Source organism: Trachymyrmex cornetzi, unplaced genomic scaffold (assembly GCF_001594075.2).
Source record: "Trachymyrmex cornetzi isolate Tcor2-1 unplaced genomic scaffold, Tcor1.1 scaffold23, whole genome shotgun sequence".
NCBI classification, from domain to species: Eukaryota; Metazoa; Arthropoda; class Insecta; order Hymenoptera; family Formicidae; genus Trachymyrmex; species Trachymyrmex cornetzi.
The window spans coordinates 295,519-309,458 of record NW_017296956.1 but is presented as its reverse complement, the minus strand read 5'-3'; the positions used below and the strand labels follow the sequence as shown (position 1 = coordinate 309,458).

The window sequence follows — 13,940 nt, the reverse complement described above, 5'->3', positions numbered from 1 at the left end:
AGCACTAGTAAAAAATGTAAAACGTTTAAATATGTATATAACAATTCCATGTTTTCTATGTTTGTCGCTAATTATTATTGACTATTATCTAAATATTTCACACGTATCTAAAAATATTTGCACAGATTCTTGTTACATAAATGATTATCTAATTTTTTCTTAGAATGAGAATATTAAGACAAATATATCCTCACGATAGGTATGTTAAATTCAAAATTCGATATTTCTGGGAAGAAGACGCTCATGTTTATATCGAGTCAGATTTTTTGCAAACATCTCAATTTAAAATACGCAAGTTCGATGTGTATTCATCGACGTGAATACTTATTATTCGCACATATAGGAATCGAGACAGTCATATTTTTACGATCTTGCAAATTTAAAAATGTGATCCTTTTAACATTTTTACAGACGAATCGAAGCGGAACAAATACTGACGGAAAAGAACGATATATAGTCACCAATCACATTTTCACGATCCCATGAATTTTAGAATTCGCCGTTCTCTACATTTTCTGTGCTTATTACATCCACTGTTATCTAAACTATGCATACACGTCGCACGTTAAAGCACACGAGTGTTTGTACTTTTCGTGGAAAAAAAAAGGGATAGTAAAATCAACGATAGTATCTCTGCGATTCGACGAATTTAAAAAACTCTGTTATCCCGGTAATTGCATTCATCGTTATATAAACTTTTACGTGCAGCGCAGGTGAAATATATGAATTTAATGCTGGAATCAGTGATGCACACGACATTTGTAGTCCACGCACAAAAATATGACGGAATTGATGATAGCGTTTCCACGATCCCGATTTAAAGCTTTGCACGTTTTTTAATATTTTCTGTCGATTCCGGCCAACATTATTTAAAGTCATTCCACTTGTAATTTCTACGCGTATTCGAAACATAGCACGGGTCGGTCAGTGCGTATTTATAACTCTCGCGTATGCAAGATATGATAAAACTGACAGCTCCCTATCATTTTCATTCAATATTTTCCGCAGCCAGGCAACTAAGAAAATTCAATTTTTCCACATTTCCGGATGGTTATGTCTGTCGCACTAGCCAGAGGCAAATTGACGCACGTATTTAATGCGGATAGACACGATAAAATTGTTATCAGTTTTTATCGCGCGCGCACTGCTTAAAAAATTAAAAAGTATTCACGTTTTGAAAAATTTTTTAATGGAATTTACAAAATGTCAGTCCTTTTTGCACTGTCCAAATAATTCGGAAGTAGCGGCGTTTTGAACATTTTCCAAGCAATTTATCCGTCATATCTGTCATCCAAAAAATGATGAAATTATCGGTCTTTTTCGCATTGCCTAAAGAATTTGAAAGTAGTTGCGTTTTTTAAGATTTTTCACACAATTAATACGTCACATCTGTCGTTATCCAGAAAATTGTTAAATTATCGGTCCTTAAAAAATGTTAAAATTGTCAGTCCTTTTCATAGTGTTCAAAGAATTCAAAAGTGCTCACGTTTTTCAATTTTCCAAGGGATCTACACGTCACACCTATCGTTATATAAAAAATGATAAAATTTTCAGTCTTTTTCACATGCTCGAAGAATTTAAAAGTACTCGCGTTTTTTTTTAAATTTTCTAAACGATTCACGTGACACCTGTCGTTATTAAAAAATGATATTATCGATCCTTTTTTAATTGTTCAAAGAATTTAAAAGAACACGTATTTTTAAGATTTTAAATGTCATATCGGTCGTGTTATCTAGAAAATGAAATTATCGATTCTTTTCGTATCGTCCAAAGAATTATCAAGTATACGCGTTTTTAATCCTCCGTCGGCCAAATTGTGGACTTTGAAGACACTGTTAATATTTTGATTGTGAATTTCAAGGTTGTGCGTTTACGTGTAAAATACAATAATTCACATCTATTTGTATACAATGTAAACTATATTTTTACGTGTCTTTTCCGTAAACAAAATGTGAATCATCAAAGTCTTGTGTTATTTATCGTTGCGCTGAACTGCACTAAAGCTTATATATTTTTATTTATTAATACCAAAGTCAGACATGTTAACAATCACAGAATTTATTTCGTTCTGTATTGTAATATCCAATTTATAATTTACATGTTATATATTGCTTGTCTATATAAAATAAATTCTGTAAACCTAATAAATTGAAAATTCCATATTAACGTAATCTTGAAATATACCACAACCCTTATAAATTCTAGCAGATAAATTTATTTAAATCCGTCAATCAAAAGTAAGTAAAATGCAATCCGGATTTTCTGATAGCAAAAACTCGTTAAAACTTTCGTAAGTATGCAAGAATTTCTTCCAAATTTTACACAGTCCAGAACAACATAAAAATTTATATTGAAGCTCTCAAAGATTCAGATTGTCGTTAAAAGATGCAAAATTCCACAAGTCCGACAGAGGGTTAAGATTTTTCGATCAATCCACACGTCACATCTGTCGTTATCCAAAAAAAACCGTCAAACTGGCGATCCTTTTCCATACTGCCCAAAGAATTCGAAGGTGCGCGCGTTTTAAGGATTTTCCAAATGATCTACACACGTCACATCGTTATTCAAACCTTCGCGTATCGCGCTTCAAACGTACGAGCACACATTTTTTTTGTCGGAGAAAAAGACGCGTAAAATCAACTATCGTATTTTCGCGATTTCTGTCGAATTTGCTCTTTTGCCGTAAATTCACACGCGGCGCACGACTGATCCGAAGAGCGGTCGGTCATTTGTTTTTCCGTTCTTCCGTTTAACCCGCTCCGAGAGAACGTCGAACCCCGATACGCGAAGTCCGAAATTATTGTTCGCCGCGCTCGCGTTCCGACGTTCCGAGTTAAACGCGAATGAAAATTCGAAAATGACATTTTCAAGGTCGAAGGAGGACAAAGTAAAAGCGTTAAAAGCGCCGTTTGGAGAAATTTGATTCCCTGTGGTGCGTGGAACGTGTTTAAAATCCTCCGTATTTCCATCGCACATTAGATAATTAAATCGCGCACACGCGTTTGTTATTGCGAGTTTCCACCACACACAATTTATCGATAGCCGACACATGAAATTCGACGTCGCGTAAATAACGATAATTTCTCCGTTCATGTCGCGCTTATAGAACGTTACACTAATAAAGACACACGAGACAGACACGTCAACAAATAATGGTTGCAAAAACCAGGCGTCGAGCTGACGCGGCTCGCGACAAATATGAATCCTTGATTTTCCATCCATACGATTATCCACCACATTTTTGACATTTAAATTCCGTTTTCGGGAAACACACGCCGAGTCACTGCGAAGTAACTACTATACTAGCAAGAGATATCTCTCACTTTCCACACGCGAGATTGAAGAGTAAAGCACTAAAAGGGGGGGAAAAAAAAATCGGACGGCTGTGTACGCTTCCGCGATCGAGCGAGCAGCGTCCGAGATCGGAGTATCGTTCGATCCGAAACGAACGCACCGCGCCGGCGAGTTCACCGTTAACGGGCCAATTTCCGAGCGACGTACTCCGATGTCGGACAGCGCTTTCGCATTTTCCACTTTCACGTCACAGAGATTCACAGGACACGGGAAAAAATATCACGCGTGTGCGCGAGCACGCACGGTTCGCCGCATTCCGTTCCCGTCGCTCCGAGTTGGAGGGCTCGATTTCAAATCTCGATCGGACATGAATCGATGCCGACGGCGCGCGCTCCGATTACCTGCGGCGTCACCGTGAAAAACATCCGTCGTTTTCGAGTGGGAAAAGTGGTTGGGGGGGAAAAAGGGGGCGATCGCGTAGAAGAGTACAGGCGCCGAGGGTCGAGATTGTCGAAGAAGCCGTTTTATACGGTACTTACGAGACAGAGGATGCGGTGAGCGGTGGGACCGTAGCACATCGCACAGAAAGCGGAGAAACCGAAAAGCAAAACTAAGAATTGCGTCTCACTGTCACCGTCACACCGAAAAAACACACTGGGGTCGAGGTCCGAGCCTCGTTACATTCCAATCTCGGTACTTCCGGGAATTTGAGAACTACACGTCCGTCGGGACGATCCAGGCGGCGCGGGATCTTCGTTGATCGAGCGATCTCGGCCGAGGCACGTTCTGCCGACGGCCGCGATCTTCGCTTTCGTTGCGCTTCCCTCGAACTTTTCCACCGTTCGGCTCTATCCGGATCTCCAAAGGACCTCCTCGAGAACAACGTTCCTCCTAGAAACGAGTTAGATCCCGGAGCGATCCACAGGTACGCGTCGATTCGCGGAATCGTGCGATCGAGATCTCGCGATACGCCGAAAAGACGCTTGTAGTATCACTGCGCGTATACACTGAAGTTGGCCGCGCGATAGCGCCCGTCGCGCTTCACCGTGTCGCACAGTAGTTACGAATCTCCATGATGGAAAATCGCGGCGAGGTGGACGGCGGCGAGTCGGCACCGACGACGACGACGGTGAAGGATAACGAGGACGCGAGTGACACCCGTCGCGGCGCGGCTACGAGGGGAACGGTAACACGCGACGACACATTCCCTTTGGCGGCGACGGAGCAACTGAGCGAGCGCAGGGGACGAGAGAGCGTCTCTCCCCTCACTCGGCTCTTCTCGGCCCTCCACGAAGCCAGCCGCGCCGGGCCCTGCCCGCGCGCCCGCGCTCCCCCACTCTCGCGCCGAACTTCAAGTCGGTTAAAGATGCTTCTCTCTTCGCTCGCGGTGTCTCCTTCTAGCGGTCGTGTAAACGCGTTACGTTGGAATTTTCGTCGCGCCCGACTCTCCGAATGTCGTATCACGGTTCGCGATCGCGTTATTCTCGCGCGACCAAGTTCGTATCGTAGTTGGCCTCGCTACGATATATACGCATTTACATGATCGAAATTATCTGACGATCCGAGTCGCGCCGACATTTTGAACGAGAAGGAAACTCTCTGCTTGTAGATACGTATTCTTATATTCGACCGTGATTGGTCAATTCTTACAAGTACAATCGCTTACAATGGGCTTTATTGCTTAAGCTTTTGTGTGCCATTGGAGTCTTAATTATATGATATTAATCGGAATCTAAAATGGCGTCGATGCGTAGCGTAGACGGTTACATTGAAATTTAAAAGATAACTGTTTGTGGTAACTGCGACGAAGTTAGAAATCGCGCGATACCGCAAAGTTCCGAATATCGTTCCCGACGGACCGGTTGAATGCATAGTTCATCGATATCTCACTCCGAGAGAGTAATAGTCGCGATTCGCATTCGCATGATCCGTTATGCCCGTGCGTGATTTACAACGTTTGAATTCGTGACTTCGCGTTCGATTCGTATCAAACAGACGCTTTCGCCCAAATGCAGGGTATTCGCTTTCTCCAACTTGCGATCTCGAGATGATGTAAGTATTTTTATCATCCATTAATTCCTGGTATTAGTACTATTAGTATGTATCGAGGAAGCGGTCAGTTTTTGTTTTTTAGCTTTAATCGTTGTTTCTTTCTTTGGCAGTGAGAAAGTCGCATCACTACAGGATACAGATAATAATAAGGATCATCAGAGTCGATCTCGTCTTCTGTTCTGTATCGTTCTGCATTCTTTCCATGTGCGTAATCAATCGGTAGGTAAGTACCGTATTAATTATTGCTATTATTTGTAAATTAAAAATACAAGATATAGATAACGAAGAATGATGTACGTGAAAATAAAATCATATTAAGATCCTACGGATAAAAAAATAAATTTGATGATAATATCATGTGATATTATATTTATATGTTTATTGGAAAGAAATGTTTTGAAAGACATGATATATATATAAAATGCACTTTTATCATTTATATCATTTTGTATTTTTAAATTTTTTGTATAATTCTTTCTTTAGTTCTCCGAATGCTTTATTTTTTTGTATTTTTAAATAGCTTTTCTCTTATCTTATATTTGCTATTTTTATTCGCAAAATATGTAAAATTAATATGAAATTTAATTATATTCACGTTAAAATTTATAAAGATATAGATGAAAAATGGAAGGGTTTATGATAACAATAATAATATGAAATCTTATAAATCAATTTACGGGGCAGAAATTTCTTTTATGAAATATTGTTTAACCAATATGTAGAATATGTGCTACTTGTTTAACTGGCTTACTTATTATTTATTGCTATTGCTTTCCAATTTCAATATTGTTTACAAGTATAAAACAACAGCATCGTAGAACATTTTATCAATCATATAAGTGAGAAATAAAGTATTGTTTTCATTGAAAAAATATTTGCCTCTCTCATACAGACACATTTTATTTGACAAAATAATAGTTATACATTCATAAGTTTTATTGTTCCCAACATTACTGCTGAAATTATTAATGCATTCGCTTTTAAAAAAATATCGAAATCGTCCACAACAAACGGAATGAAAGGGCGAGTTTATTCAGCGATGCTTGATTTTTATTGTCATGTTTTAGTAAATGGGCATGTCCATTAGTCAACTTTAAATTAACTGATACAAATGTATTAATTATAGTACCAAGTTTTTTTTCATAAAATTAGTACTTATTCTCTATATTTTCAAAATTATTTAAATGAAAATCAATTTTCCTTTTACGAAAATTTAATTAGGGTGCATCGCTCTTCTCTTATTTTTCCCATGTTTTACATTAAATGTTTTTAAAAGTAATTGAATTATTTAAATTGTGCCAAATATATATATGTATATAAAATTGTATTTTATCATTAGCTAGAAAATTTAACTAAAAACTTCCAATCCCGATTGTTTAATTTAAAAAATTCGGTACTCTGTCATTCTTAACGAAAATCTAATTTTTAAAAAGTGTGAATTATGCAAAGAATTTTAAGTAAATTTGTAAGTGTATCAATATTAAGAACTTAATGTTTCTTTAGCGATGATCGCATGTTTCCGGTGATGAGCAATACCGGGCGAGATATGATTTCTGCTAATTTACACTTCCGTAATGAATGGCGATGGAAGGCGTTTCCGTGCCTCTTCATCCGTCCGTTCGCTGCCATATCAGGAAAATCGTTTAAACCGGCGCGTCCGCCTTCGCGTTTACAATAAATTACCGCGCGAGGTGCAAGTGGCAGACGGGAAATTATCCACGACGAAGGAAAACAATCCAAGGGAGAGGTCGCAAACTCCCTCGCATTTAAACGCACGTCTGTCTCGAAAACTGCAGAAAACATCGGGAAGTTTCTGTTGACGTGGACTACGCTCCACCTTCGCTTTTCTCACCTTCACTTATCTAGCCTTTTGAATGAATTAACGAAAGTTAATTCTATTTTTGCTCTTTTCATTTCATAAAATACAAAGTAATAATTTAATTATTACATAATAAACGGGGTTAAAAAAAATCAAAATATACTTAAAAAGAAGACAAATATAAAAATGAAATATGCATGACAAAAGGACGATTTAAATGCACGATCCAAATCGTTATCATTAATTTATACATTAAGATTAATTTATATTTAATTTCTATCATTTATTCAGTATCTATTTAAAATGTGTCTTCTTATTCTCAATTATTATTCGCTTGAATCATATTAATATTCACACATTTTTATTCAGAGAAACAACCTGTAATTTGATAAATTAGCGTTTGTTGTCAAGGTTAAGAAAGAAGGAATGTACTACATGAAAAAAGAATTTGTTTTTAGTAAAAAAACACTATACGTGTTTTATACGAATCGACACGATTTTATTAGATGTATAATTATCGATAGTTTATATTGTGCTGTATACTGTTTGGAAAGGAAATGGTATTGAACCGCGAATTCCCATTCTATTGCAAACCTGATACGGCGCATGAATGTACGCGTGTAACATGCACGTAATAACTTTATGATCGTGTTATACGCTTCACATTACGAGACAAACGTATCGCGGCGAAACAACGACGCAGTACCTAATAATTACTTCGCGTCCCTATAACTGTCGAATTTTTAAACAATGCAGCAAATCTTAACATCATAGTTAATTCCATTATTGTTCTCTAACATAATTTTGTGTTACATATACATAATAGAAGATAACAAGAAGTTTAAATATTTAATATCTCGAGCAATTAATAAATTTAATTTAATGGAGATGTTATTTTAGCGTACAAAAATTTGTTTAGTGTTGAATAAAATTTTATAACTCTAATTACATACACATATGTATATATATATTATATACGCGTTAAGATGTTTGTAAAACTCAGTAGTGTTTAACGTTTTTTTTTATATTATTCTTTATACTTTCAATAGTTAAATTATATGTTGTAGGCTTATTTTTTCGTTGCCGTTTAGTTACAGAATCGTGCCTGTTCGATCTCGAGCATTCGCGATCCGCGTGCCCAAATATGACAATGTAAGAAGGGACGCGAATGGAAAATTCCCGAACTCGGGAACTGATGGGTTTTTCCGTAATCGGCGATTGGCTTCCCCCTTCCCCTCCCCCCTCCTGCGATCTCGTGATCGCGAGCGAGAACGAAGCAGTTCTTGGTAGAAATCGGTCGAGATCGAACACGTGTCCTGACGAAAACAGAAACTCGGCAGTTCTTGATACCAGTCCAAAATACCTTCGACAGTTACTGGGTAACATATTTTGAGTTGTACACTGAGAAAAAAATAATCTAAATAAAAATAAATATTTATTTAAATACTACCAACTAAATACTTACAATAAATAAATATTTATTTGATAAAAAGAAGTAATTGTTAAATCAAATTAATGTTTCTTTTACCAAATAAACATATTTTTGTATTTAATAAATATTTATTGAAATTTAGGATATTTTTTTCTGAGTGTATCGTTTTATAAATAAAATGACATAATAGCCCACAATATATATTCTATCTTTTTCTAGATGCTATCTAAATTAAATTTCTCACCATTGTTTTTCTATTATTTCTGTCTTTGAAAAAATGTCGTTAGTCTAGTTATACTCAATATCGGTAACTTTCATTTTCACGTCATAGAATTCACAGAATTGCAATTTTCGAAATATAGAAACATTGACGTAGACATATAAATATCGACATACAAACTATACAGATGTCGCATGACACAAACTCTGTGTTCGCATACATTGAATCCACCAAAGTTAAATTGCATTGATGACCGTATCGAGTGGTTTACGATTACCGTCATCCGCATTCACAGTCTTTGAAATCGCGCGAGGCAAGAGAAACTCGTAAAGTTCACGTAGAACCACAGGCAGGTATGACATGTATATCACTGCCACCCCCGAAATTCATTCGACGGTATCTCGCGGTGAGAATCAACCGCGGACAAAAGAGCATCCCCTATGCGACAACATCGCATAAACAACGCAGATCGCGCCGATCTACATCGCGGAAGGAGGGCGAGTTGCCCCTCTCCTTTCTCTCGTCGTTGAGGTGTTCGAGAGCGAGTTTACAAAAGAGATGCGCGCAGCAGTTGCTCCACTCTCCCTCCCTTCTTCGTCCCCGCTCTAATCCCAAAAGTCTATAAATACTGGAAGGGAGTTTATTCTCCAAAGGGTCGTTTGCAGGATCGCAGTTGTACCTCGTGACATGGCACCGCGATGACGCTTTAATCCAACGGCGGCGGCCCGAAACGTCGTGCAGAATTTGTGGTGTCGTTTCGCACGGCCGATAACGCTTCGATAACCACAGCAGTCAGGTCTTGCGAGAATCACGGAAAACTCGAATCCTTCGAGGAATTCAGATTCTACAACGGTTAACTTCAAATGCAAAGTGAACAGACAGAGATAAATTATTTTCAGAAAGAAATTCTAAGAACAGGAAGTATCGTAAAGATGCAGAAAAACGATTTTTCGACCGAAAACGTTAAAGGACGGTGGGTAAAATAAGCTGATATTTTACTCCAGAATGATAAATAAAAGCGGTATGTTTCTTTTTTTGCCGTTTTTGAGTTACTGAATCTGATTTTGATCTTTAAGAAATTTAATTTAATTTGTTAAGAAAGCATTACAATTTTTTCAAGATCAGAATTAGAAGATTTTAGATTTAGCAACCCAAATATTACAAAAAAAAACATATCGCTTTTACTTGCCACTCTGGGGGAGAAAAATTATCGGCTCATTTTACCTATTGTCTTTTATGTATGATCGATTATAATTTTATATTTCTTTCATTAAAATTATCTTTTTTTAATATATTATATTCTAATAATATATGCAGCGAGTAATATATCTATTCTCTAAATTCTTTGGAATGAAATTCCCTTCAAAGTGAGATTCACTCTAAAAGTTTAGCAAAAGGAAATTTCATGTATTTATTATAAATATAAGTTAAAAAACTGAATATGTTTCTCGAAAATAAAAATAGGGGCAATATGAGTTTTGCAAAAACATAATGTTCACATAACTTCGTACACATCACTTTGTACATTATATGTCGGCATTTTTAAAAATTATTTCGTGAAATATATTAAGTCAGTCTCTCTCTCTCTCTCACACGCGCGCGCGCGCGCACATGCGATGTCATTAGGATATAAATTCTCAAGATATATCCTTCATTGTTGTCTAATTAACCGAACAACCAAATGATTGTTACGGCTCTTCCCTCGATGTTCGTATGCCTATTTTATCCTGTTTCTATCCCGATGTAAACGATTCGTGCCGGCGATTTCGGACAACACTAGGCCCAGTGGCAAACGTCAACAGTGGAGAATGCAACGTAAACCTGGACAGAATCGCTCGTGGCATGTTTCCTAGCGTGCTTTACAGTTCACGAAACCATGACAATTGCCGGCGCGTTACAGTCAGTTCCGCAGCATTAGAGCAGCTGTAGCTGGTCCGGTCGAGATTCCGAGTATACTCGAAAAGGGACGAAAGAAAGGGAGAGAAAGAGCGAGCGGAGGCGTAGGGGAACCGTAGGTGGCCTATTGTGAACCGGAATCCGCATTCTCCTTTAACCCTCCGTGCCGCCATTGACTGTCTTTCGGTTCATGCCGACGACGAGAAAACGAGTAGAAACTCACTCTCCGACACAGTAATGGAGCGATCGAGAATACTTTCCCTGAAATCGTTGGCTACTTCCACCCCGACTGTATTTATTAACCTACTCGTATTCGATTGATATCTACGAGGCAACATAGGGCGAGGGAACTTACGTGGTTGCATTGTTACATGAAGATACTGATGAGATCCTATTAATCTTACCGTCACAGTATTGTCCAGTAAACTAATGACTTTAATTTTATATTTTAAACCGATATACTTTAGGTATAATATATTTTAATTCTTAAATGATGTAAAAATTCTTATTTAATATTTTCTATTTTTTATATAATTACAATAATTATAATAATTTATGAATATATTCCTAACACAAAGTCTTATTTACATAAATCAATGTTTAATTATTTTTTTACGTATACATATACAATAATCCTCATTATGTGACCAAGTAATCTTATATAGACAAGCATTGGAAGATTGGGACTTCGTAGGAAGTAGGATGTTTACTTTGCATACGACTCTTATCTACCGTGAGCATTAACCTTCTCACTATACACATTATTATCTTTTCCCAGCTTATATATCCTAAATAAATGATAAGCCTATTGATTGAAACCAGAAGGCCGATCTTCAAAGACATTCGAAGTTAATCAGATTTAACATATCGAACGAATTTATGCACCATGATTAAATTTTTATTTTATTTAAAGCGTAAATTTTTGCAATCTCAAATATTGTAGTAATTTATAACGTCGTGATAAAAATATTTACAATAAAAAGTTAATTCTCTTAAGAGAGTTTTATATATATGTGTATACATATAGGTATATATATGTGTATGTAATATACATGTATATACATATACATATGTGTGTATATACCTCCTTATCTGTTAAAATTATTTTCAGATATTAATTAAATTATTGAAATAATCTTGAAATGTTAGCACAAATATGAATAAATAATATAAAATGTAAAACATTAATATGTATTTGAAACTTTAGCCATAATTTTATCGATTTCGAAAAAACAAAAATTTATACAATTGTAAAATAAAATGGTTTTATGAAATTTTTTAATTTTATATCATACAAAAATGAGAGCGCACGGAATATGTAATATTTATAATTTTTCTCTTAAAATATAATAATTTTAATTTGAATTAAACGTTTTTAATGTTAATAAAATTGATCTAATTACGTGATCATTTCAAGATTTATCATCATGCGTTTTCAGATTTTTTGAATAATTAATAATTAATAATAATTAACTTTTTTATTTTATATAAAACCTTAAAAATTGAATTTGATTATTCGTTTATTCGTTCTATTTTTCAATGTTCAGTCTCATTGCTTTAAGAACTGCATTTTAAAATGCAAGAATCCGTTGTCCCGATAAAGTTTTCCTTTTCACACTAGACGCGTTCCACAGGCAATACACACCGGCAGGAGCGGGTTCAATAAAATCGTAAACACGGCATTTACACGGACAACGTCATAAAGTTGGCCAACGCGTGTAACGAAGACGGTTAAAGGCTACGCGTGCGAGTGCATGTCTTTTCGAGACTAATTGTGCATGTACGGACATTCGAAAATGAGGAATTAAGACGAGAACGTGTGAAAAAGTCTTGTCATCGAGATATTTCAGGAAGCGAGAAAAAAAGGCAGTGCTAATATATATACTATAATACATCCTAAGTCGAAGTCTAGTCATCATATCTATTATTAATCGGATCAAATTAATACGGTACTTTTGAAATAACTGAGTAACATGAAATGTCTATAAAAACGGTTATAATTAATTTATTCAGTATGAAGTCAATTACAGTAATAGAAACATTTAAATAGATTAGTATCTCAAATAATCTGAGGAGGTAACTCTTTGAGCGAATATTTTGAAACAAAATTATTTTACGGTACTACTTCAATCTCTAAATTTCTTAGAATGAAATCTCACTCCAAAAGAGATAGAATACTGCCACTATTAAAAAACAGTGGAATTAAGATAAGACTGGAATTTGCACTCTTGAATAAGAGTGACAAATTTTCACTCTTCTTTGAAGTATGATTCCTTTAAAAGGAAAGAAATCTCTTTTTTCAGAATGAATCTCAGTCCAAAAGTATGAAATCTCATTCCAAAGAAGAATATAACAATCTGCCACTTATTCAAGAGTGCAAATTTTACTTTTTTTTTGAATAGTGGTCTGGCTTATTAAAGAAGAGAATAAATATTTTGTAAACATTTTATATACGTTGCTTTATATCGAATTATTTTATTTCTATACGCGCACTCGCTCGTACAATTTCGTGTGATACAAGCGAAAGAATTTTCTTTGTCGAGGATTTTGAATGTATGTGTCCGTGAGTGTATGTGGACGTAGTTTTCTTTTCTCAAAGAAGCCAGAGAAAGTGAGAAGATGATCTATGATGCAGAGATTACTAGATTTACGATGTCGTTATCCAACTGTATCCGTTATCAGTTATCACGAATTGGTAAGCACATTCATTCATATGTATGTATGTGATATGTCTATATACTCACGTAATTTTTCCACGTTCTTCCTCCGCGTTGACGCGTATCTGTAACACAAAATCAGAGTTATTAACAAGATATAAATAGGATATGCATTTATGTGATAATGCGCGTATGTGTGTTTTAAAGATTGAATTCCGAGATTCTGCAAATATACGAGTAATACGCACACACACGCACACACACACACACATATACATACATATATATATATAAAGCAACGCTAATTAAAATATATTTCTTTAATTATCTGCAATTGCTTCATGATAATTCAACTGCGATAATATACTGCGCCATTAGTATTAATTTATATTCACATTATATTTGTATTATAAAGATATATTTCTTGATTGAGTATAGATATACTTATAAGATAGCAGAGATTATACAACAGGATGATAAAACGTAAAGGAAAAAGAAAGAAGATAGTAATGGTTCCTTCACTTATTATCAGCGTATATGTATTTTCTACTGGATGAGAGTTTACATTTA

General features: G+C 35.8%; 1 protein-coding gene across 6 annotated transcripts in view; it reads right to left on the bottom strand.

Moving 5' to 3' along the window:
- LOC108760811 (latrophilin Cirl) overlaps positions 1–13,491 on the bottom strand; it is a 355,183-nt gene extending 341,692 nt beyond the window's left edge. For 5 of the 6 annotated variants that reach the window (XM_018507013.1, XM_018507016.1, XM_018507015.1 and 2 more), the window contains exon 1: positions 13,458–13,491. The gene's annotated coding sequence lies outside the window, so the exon portion shown is untranslated. Of the gene's footprint in view, positions 1–3,833; positions 4,410–13,457 lie in introns of those variants that run through there. The other variant, XM_018507014.1, reaches the window with a different exon arrangement.
- Between the last annotated feature and the right edge of the window lie 449 nt (positions 13,492–13,940).